Source organism: Vicia villosa, unplaced genomic scaffold (genome assembly GCF_029867415.1).
Source record: "Vicia villosa cultivar HV-30 ecotype Madison, WI unplaced genomic scaffold, Vvil1.0 ctg.002032F_1_1, whole genome shotgun sequence".
Taxonomy (NCBI): Eukaryota; Viridiplantae; Streptophyta; class Magnoliopsida; order Fabales; family Fabaceae; genus Vicia; species Vicia villosa.
In genome coordinates, this window is record NW_026705820.1 from 141,053 (window position 1) to 150,643 (window position 9,591).

Here is a 9,591-nt window from a genome sequence, read left to right on the forward strand (position 1 = left end):
CTCCCTACTTTTCAATTAGAAGAATTAGGGCCAGTTTGTTTTGGTTTTTATTTTAAATGATTTTTATAGTGTTACATAATTTTGTGTAAAAATATTTTACAAATAATTTTTTTATAAAAGTTTCAAACAAAAATTTATTTTGAATAGTGATTTTTAAAATGTGATTTTAGGTATTTCTTCTATTTATAGAAAAAAAATTAGATATTAAAATTTTAAAAAATCACTTAATTTTGAAGCTATTTCAAATATATTTTCATGAAAATCATTTTTGAAATACAACTTTTTGAAAAAATTGCAATTAGTTTTGGTATTCAATAATGTATGTTTATGTTATAGAATGTCAAAATTAGCGTTTCAAAAGGACCAATGGTTAGTACTGACTTCTATCTTATATATGCGAAGCTAGCGCAATCGAATTGATAGGGATTAACAATACTTAAGTGAATAATTCACTTAAGTTAAAACAACTTAAATAAATAAGGACTTTTGAAAAATAGCTTAAATGGATTAAACTCGGAATTAATTTGAAAACAAACAGGACTTAGGGTCATGATTCCTTATCTAACGTCTCTACGTAACTGACTTATTTTAATTATGAGAATTCTTGCGCTAATCATAAAAAACAGATAGATATAGACAACGCTTGCTTTCGCCAGCACGTCATCTTACCTTCGATAAACAAGACACCCGTCGGCTTTCGCTCGCGCATAGTTATTTATCGAAGGTCATTACTTTTGTACGGCTATAAAGATGGGATATTTCTCAATTGCATTCGAGTACTTTCGTATCATCGAATTTGATTATTTACAAACTTGTTGTCGGGTATCGAAACAAGTTCTTTCGAATCATTATCGATACCTGAGAACTCTTTTACTTTTGTAACAAGGGTATAAAATAAAAACTCAAGTTTATAAAATAATCGCGGTTTTGAATTCTCATAAGTAATAAGTCGGTTACACAAATAATTTAGAGTTAGGCCTCATGACCCTTCATGTAACACCCCAATTCTACCCAGGCATATAGGTACAATTATCAGAGTATAAAAATTAAATTCATAAAAATAATTAGGGCGTTACACTTAAGTAACCACGTAACCAAACATAGCATACTCGCAAAAGATGCGTAACACAAATAATCAAAGAGGACGGATACACATAAACACCTGAATGTATTCATACTTATATAAATGCATCGGTAAACAAAATATCCACAACATTCTTCCAAAATACTTCGCATGAGAAGGTATTCAAAATACATGCTACGAATGCATCTAAAGGATCAAATATACATCAAAAGGATCCTATAAGCATTATCTACAAAATAAGTGTTCGATCCCCCCCCTAGGTGTTACGTATCATGAGCGGACGACACCAAAACGGACGACTACAAAGAGAGCACCTACACCTGCGGATCACCTGCACATTACCCACGAGTAGGTAACATTAAGGCAGAAGGGTGAGAATATAATTCATAAAGAAAGCATGATCAATATAGTAATGCCCACAAATATCATTAAGAATCATATAACAAGATAATCCAACGAGTCAACCACAGACAATATATAAGTAATGCGGTACATGAATGATAACATAAATTATAAAGACCGACGATGATGAATGAGACTCGACTATGCGTATGCATGTGGTACCAAATCCGGAGTAAAACTCCTCCTTGTCATTATGACAAATACACCTTGCCGAGCATTATGCTGGGACTTCTTTCCCTAAGGAAAATACACCTTTGTCGAGCAGTAAGCAACGACTAACCGTCATCGAGCATCTAGCCCCCACTGATGACCTCTTGCCACTCGGGAAAATACACCTTTTTACCGAGCATTAAGCTCCCACTGGTAATAATTGCCAATTCAGGCCACCTGTTAATAGCATTCCGCCATTAACGTAATGAAATGTCATGTTGTGCATACAAACGACTCAATTACATAACAACAACAACAACAATATAACTCGGTCACATATCTACATCACACCGGTTATATTATTCTACACGGATACATCATCAAAATTGCCACTCAGGCGTTCATATTCACACAGCACACGTATACCGTCAAAACATACTTGATTAGCAAATATCATTTCACAAAATACATTTATGAAAAATCATTCAACCACCAACACACTCCTCTTTATCATAAAGCATACTCAAGGGTTCTCATAATACTTCAAACGGCGCGTAGAAACGACCTACGGTTCAAAAGATACAACAAAACAAAGTTTGGAAAACAAAATTTCACACAGTCCGCTTGAGCTCCGCTCAGCGGACCCGGACAGAAAAATCACCAAACGAAAATACAGAACCTCCGCTCAGCGGACCCAGACAGAGATTTCCTGCAAAAGAACCTCCGCTCAGCGGACCCCCTCCGCTCAGCGGACCTGCGTAAACCCAGAAAAACCAGTTCTGCAACAGACCGTCTCAGCTCCCTCTAAACCATTCAAAACCCATTTAAACCTTCATCCCAACACCAATACAACACAAACATGCTATATATACACCTAATCCATGATTATCATATGGTTGGATCATCACATATTATCTTTGACCTATATTTCTTCATAAGCAAGAAAACATGGAGAAATGAAAAACAAACATGATCCATGGGAATATCTATCATCATAGTACACATACACACCACAAAATCAAGTTTATAACTTCAAAACTCACAAAACACACAATTTACCATTGTTGAACAAGCTTGGAAAAGAGGAAGAACAAGAACAAAGCATACAAAACTACAAGAACCATACAATCAAGATAAACTATATTCATCCCCCTTACCTTGGTCGGATTCTTGGCTCTAGCTTGGTTTGGATTCTACAACTCTCTTCTTCTCTTTGTTTTTCTCTTCTTTCTCTTCTCTTCCCAAGTTCTCTTTCTTTCTTTCTATCTCAAAATATCTCATTTTCTCTCTATATCAAAATATCTCTTTCTATTTCCCTACTTCTCATTTTCCCCCACTCAACTTTCATAAATTCTAATTTTGGCCCAAATGTCACTAAACATTAATTCTAACCAATTAACACCCAAAACATAATAATTACACACATGGAAAGTAATAAGTAAAATATTAACATAATTAATATTTACCGACTGACTCGACTCGAAAACGGTAAAATTAGGAAAATGTAGCAAACATCACAATTAATCAGAAAAACACATTTACGGGCGTTACAACCCTCCCCCACTTAAAAGATTTTTGTCCTCGAAAATAAGATTACCTGCTACAAACAACTCAGGATAGGAATCTCGCATCTTGCTCTCCAACTCCCAGGTCAAACTCTCACCTGCCGCACTTAACCATACGACTTTCACCAAGGAGATCTCCTTGCCTCGCAGAGTCTTAGTCTCACGATCTTCAATACGCTCCGGTATCGTCTCAACCGTTAGGTTCTCACGCACTTGCACATCATCCATCTGAATCACATGGGACGGATCCGCAATGTATCTCCTCAACTGAGACACATGGAATACATCGTGCAGATTAGAAAGACTTGGCGGTAACGCCACCCGATACGCAACTTTGCCAACTCGCTCCAATATCTGATAAGGACCAATAAAACGCGGAGTAAGCTTCCTCGATTTCAAAGCTCGTCCAACACCAGTCATAGGTGTAACTCTTAAGAATACATGATCACCGGCTTGGAATTCCAAATCTTTCCTTCGCTTGTCATGATAACTCTTTTGCCTACCCTGTGAACTTCTCATCTTCTCACGAATAAATTTCACCTTCTCTGTAGTCTCTCTTACTATTTCAGGTCCGAGTACCACACTCTCGCCCGATTCAAATCAACACAGTGGAGTTCTACACTTACGACCATATAGCGCTTCAAAAGGTGCCATTCCGATACTAGAATGAAAACTGTTGTTGTAAGTGAATTCTATCAACAGAAGATAAGTATCCCACGAACCTCCCTTCTCTAGAACACAAGCCCTCAACAAGTCTTCTAACGATTGAATAGTCCTTTCGGTCTGACCGTCTGTCTGAGGATGATAAGCCGAACTCAACCTCAACTTAGAACCTAGAGCCTCTTGCAAACCTTTCCAAAAATCTGATGTGAACCTTGGATCTCTATCCGACACAATACTCAACGGTATACCATGTAGTTTCACAATCACCTTGATATAAATCTCAGCCAACTTCGCAACTGGAAAAGTGATGTTAATAGGAATAAAGTGAGCAGACTTTGTCAACCTATCAACAATCACCCAAACCGCATCGAAACCTCTCACAGTATTTGGTAAACTCGTCACAAAGTCCATAGAAATACTATCCCATTTCCACTCTAGAATATCCAACGGTTGCAACAACCCTGCAGGGCGCTGATGCTCCACTTTTGACTTCTGACATACCAAACACGCATATACAAACTGAGCCACATCCCTTTTCAAACCAGACCACCAAAAGATCTTTTTCAAATCCTGATACATCTTATTGGCTCCCAGATGAATACTCAAACTGCTTCTGTGACCTTCCTCTAAAATCATCTTTTTCAGCTCGGAATCATCAGGTACACAAATTCGACCACGGAATCTCAAAACACCCTGACCATCCACTCTGAAGTCGCCATCATCACTTTGATTTGCCACCATAAACAAATCAACAAGTTTCACATCCATTTTCTGTCTCTCGCTAACGGTCGACAGAAAGTCATTCGTCACTTTCAACATACCCAACTTCACACTATCTGGTGTCAATTCACATACCAAACTAAGATCACGAAACTGCTCCAAAAGTTTCCACTCCTCCGCCATCATCGCGGACATATGCAAAGATTTCCGACTCAAAGCATCGGCAACCACATTAGCTTTACCAGGATGGTAATTCAAGCTAAAGTCATAGTCCTTTAGGAATTCCAACCACCTACGTTGTCTCATGTTCAATTCTTTCTGATCAAATAAGTATTTCAAACTCTTATGATCACTAAAGACCTCGAACCTTGCACCGTAGAGATAATGCCTCCAAATCTTTAATGCAAAAACCACCGCAGCTAACTCTAAATCATGAGTGGGATAATTCTTCTCATGAATCCTTAACTGCCTCGAAGCGTAAGCCACCACCTTACCTCCCTGCATTAAAACACCACCTAACCCCATATGTGATGCATCACAGTACACCACAAACGGTTCCTCAGGATCAGGTAAAACCAAAACCGGAGCTGAAGTCAACCTTCTCTTCAACTCTTCAAAATTCCTTTCACAAACTATGTCCCAAATAAACGCCTTACCCTTTGTCGCACGCTCGCGAAAAATGAACAGAGTCGCCACCAATATATTTATCCCATAAGGGAAAGGAATATCAGAAAAACTAACAAAGGAAGGAACAGGGTCTTGCGACCAGAGAATCAAGGTACGGGAGTCGGTTACGCAAGGGGAAGGTACTAGCACCCCTCACGCCCATCGTACTCGATGGTATCCACCTATGTTTGTTGCTATCTAAAGGGTGTGTACTATAAATCTAAGGTTTAATGCTAAAGGAATGCATGCAAATGAAAGAAAAAAGAAACACGGGGAAAACAAGGTTTATAAATATTTGTGCTCGCTTAGGCCCCGCGACCCAATGCCTACGTATCCTTTTCAGGAATCAGAGCGCCGTAGTTCGGCTCAAGATTTTCTGTTTGTTTTTGTGTTTTTTAGTTGGGCGGAGTTAACGCTCGCGCTCTTGCACAAGGGAACAGCCTAGGATGCAATGGAGCGGAAATAACGGTGCCCTTAAGAAAGGAGAGAAGAGAGAGTTTTTTTTAGCGTTTCGAGGAAATCCCTTAAGCAAGGGAAACTCGAGTTACTCTTTGGTTGATGTTTTTTAGAAGTTGGGAACTTACGCCTGAATGGGACCCTTAAGCAAGGGAGATCCAAGCACTCGAACATTCCCTTAAGCAAGGGACGTTCAAGCTTCCATTCCCTTTTTAAGAATTTTCACTTTGATTAATGGTGTTTTAAGTGTTTTCTTTGTATTTTTTATGGGGAATTTATTCAAGTATTTATTAGATGTTTTATGTCGTAAAGAAAAAGAATGGAAAAGAGGGAACTATTCCTAATTTCTAAATCTATGTTATTCTAATCTAAGTCTAATGTTAACATGGCAATGGGATCCTAAAAGGGGCATACTAATGATATTAGCAAGATAGGCCAAAAATATGGCCAAAAACAACTAACAAAAACCACACAAGAATTATACAAAATAATATGAACATAACACAAAAACAATTCAAGCATTAATGGAAAATCAAACTAAAACTACTATTGTTTTATGAGTTTTTTATGAAAAAATTCTAAGACTAAAATTAAACCTAAAAGTGGCCTAAAAATCTAACAAATTTCATTGATTTTATGTAGAGATTACTAAAAGAAACTAAAAATAAAGCTCTTGAAAAAAAAACTAAAAATCTATCAAGTTTTAATGGAGTCAGGGGGTCTAAATTGAAAATGATGGTGTAAGTAAGGGATAGGGCGCAGGCCCACATACAATTGGCCCAAGACAGGTTTTTTGCACAGATTCGTTCACACCAAAAAGAGAGAAGATGAAGTTGGGCTTATGGGGGTGAGAATCAGAATTATTGAGCCCAAGCTTGTTTTGTTTCAGCACCAGATTTTATAGTTTTCAATTAAAAAGAAAAACAAATAAAAATAAAAATTAAAGAAGGATGAAAAGGGCTTAGGGTTACGTTTAGTGGTGTTTATCAGACTCTCTATTTTGAATCTCAGCATCTCCTTCGTTCTCATCTCTTCGCATCGTCACCGCCGCTCCGGCACGGTGTTGCACCCCGAAATTTGCCCTCTTTCTCTGTGCCATAAGTTATGAAGGACGTTTATTTCGTCGATTGAAAATTGAAAAAAATAATAATAGTTTCTTATATGTGGTGCAAGCAATCGTTAATTCACTGAGATTCATGGAATTTCATGTCAAGGTGTTCTTATGTGCTTCAATTGCTATCTTCTTCAAGGATTCCTTAAGACATTATTGTCATGTTGAATTGGTGCTGAATGCGAATTATGGCATATAAAAGTGAAACGGCAATCAAGGTTGTTGTTCGTAGCTTTTAATGTAAGAAATATGGTTCATTGATTAAGTGAAGATTTTGTTAAAGTGAAGTTCATTCGAGTAAGGTTTTGGATTCATTATAATTCAAAGATTGGATTAAGGTTCTAAGTATGCTGAGATAGAATTCATTTTGGTTTGTCTGGAATGCGATCTACAAAGTTAAAATTCATCATTTATCATTCAAAGTTACAAATCCATACAATGTCCATTACAAAAAGCCCCTTTCAAAATTCACTGCAAAAAATTCAAATGTCCAAAGTCATAATACAAATATCCCAATATTCACGTGCATCTGCTTCCAGCTTCAAACCTTGGTGTTCCAAACTATTCAAGACCTTTCGCCAAAATACCGTAACCTTGATCCAATCTTCAAAACGCTTCGGATAACTCATAGCCCCGCATCAATATCCTCAAGCTACCTGCATCTACACATCAAAACCGGTTGCCCAATTCAAAGCAAAAACCAAGCTGCACAAGTGTGCACTCAAACCGCATCGCTCCGCCACAATATCCTGCATCCAAATAAACTGAACCGCAATATGGTGTTAGATGAAACCGGTTCAATCAGAAGAAAATAAATTCAGAACCACAGATAAACTGAATAACATAAAAAAGAAGAGGAGGGGGAATTGGAGGAGAGTCGTAACAAACTTCAAACAAACCTGTAACAAACTTTTGGGTTCTGATTCTCCAATCGCATTCTTCAACCTTCTCCAGGATATTCAAGATTCTTCACGAATCATCATCTTCAAGGAACCTCTTCAATTCAATGAAAAAACCGTAACAGAAGAGTTCAAGAGAAGAGCAGAAGATTGATAGCAGAAAAAAGCTCAAAAATACAGAAATCGGTAACCGAATTTCACCATCTCCATTCAACCTTCCCTTAGAAACTCTCTCTCCACCGATTCTGATCATCACCTCCAATCTTTCGATCTTTCTCAACGATCCTTCACCAACCACAATCACAAAATTAACCTGCACAAAAGAATCCTCAACAGAAAACCTTGATTCTTCCACCTGCAGAAGAATCGAAACTTCAATCATTAATCATCGCACAAAAAGAACTCAGATTCATTCAACAATCAAAGTTCGGCGTAAACTTTGGTTCATCATCGTATCTTAACAATCACAGAGCATCATCATTCATCGTTCAACAGATCTTCAATCGCAGAAGCACTCGCACCTTCATCGGTTTTGCATATCGTCTTCAACTTCAACAACATCAATAACACGCTTTCGTCTGCAACATGAACAACCTCACAGCGTTGTCATCGTAATCGTATCAGAAGCGTAGAAACGAATTACGAGTAAGAAAAAGAAGAAGTACATGGATTCAAATCGGAGGAGATGAGATGAGGAACAACGAAGCTTACCTGAGCTATTGAATTTCTCTGGACTTCTGTTCATCCTCGAAGAATCACCGGAAACTTCTCTGGTCGCGTGGATGATTGAGACGAGGGAGGCGAGTTCGAATCGCATGAGAGCGAGAGCGAGAGCGAGATCGAGAGAGACGTCGGAGAGGTTGAATCGCGCCGCCGAGTTCAGGAGAGAGTGTGAATCGGAGAACTGAGAGGGAGGTCTTCGTCGGAGAGTATGAAATCCGGCCGCCGCCACCGCCGGTCTCGTGAAGAGGAGAGGAAGAAGCTGAGTTCATCACGTAAACCTAATTCTCTTCTAATTGTGCATTTTATTTTTGCTAGTTAATTTGGGGTTAAAAACTGAATAAACTTGGTTTAATTGAAATTAATTTGGATTAAAGTCTGATTAACAGAATTTAATGTGGTTTTATTGTTAATTGAATCAAAATCTGAAATGTGTTCATGGATTGATCCTCTTGGGCCTCTCATACGAATTCAACACTCATACACTCCCTGGCCCGATGCACCCCCCTTTTGGCACAAATTTTTGAATAGAAATCATCCTGGGCCTTAGCTATGGGCTTGCGCCCTCATCACAATACTGCACCCTGTTTTTTACAATACACCTCCCTGATTCAATCCAATTCATGTTAAAGTTAGTTTTTCTTACTAGTTTTGTTTCCTATTATTTTTAGCATGCTAAATCATTGTAGTTTTGTTAAACTTTTGCATGATAAAAGATAATAAAAACATATAATCTTTTCTAGTTAGAGTTAGATTTCATTTCCTATATTTGCTTAAGAAAAATATGTAATAAAAACATGTTTTTTTTCTTGTTAGAAATAAATTTTGTTTTCTATATTTGTTTTAGATGATAAAAATAATCAAAAACATGTAATGTTTCTTTGTTAGAATTTGATGTTTTGTTACATAGTTTTGTTCTATTATCCTTTTAGATGAAAATGTCACAAAAAACAATTTAATCTTGTTAGACTTTTGTTTAGGATTTACTTAGAATTTAATTTCTCTTATTTTCTATGACGGGTGCATGCCTCCTTGTTATTACTGATTTGGTTGTTGAGATGTGCGAGGTACTTCGAGAGGGCATTCGATTGCTTCGTGTTCCATTTTATTTGTGGGACACGAACTCGCTTCCAGTGCGATTGAGTCGAGTCGTGT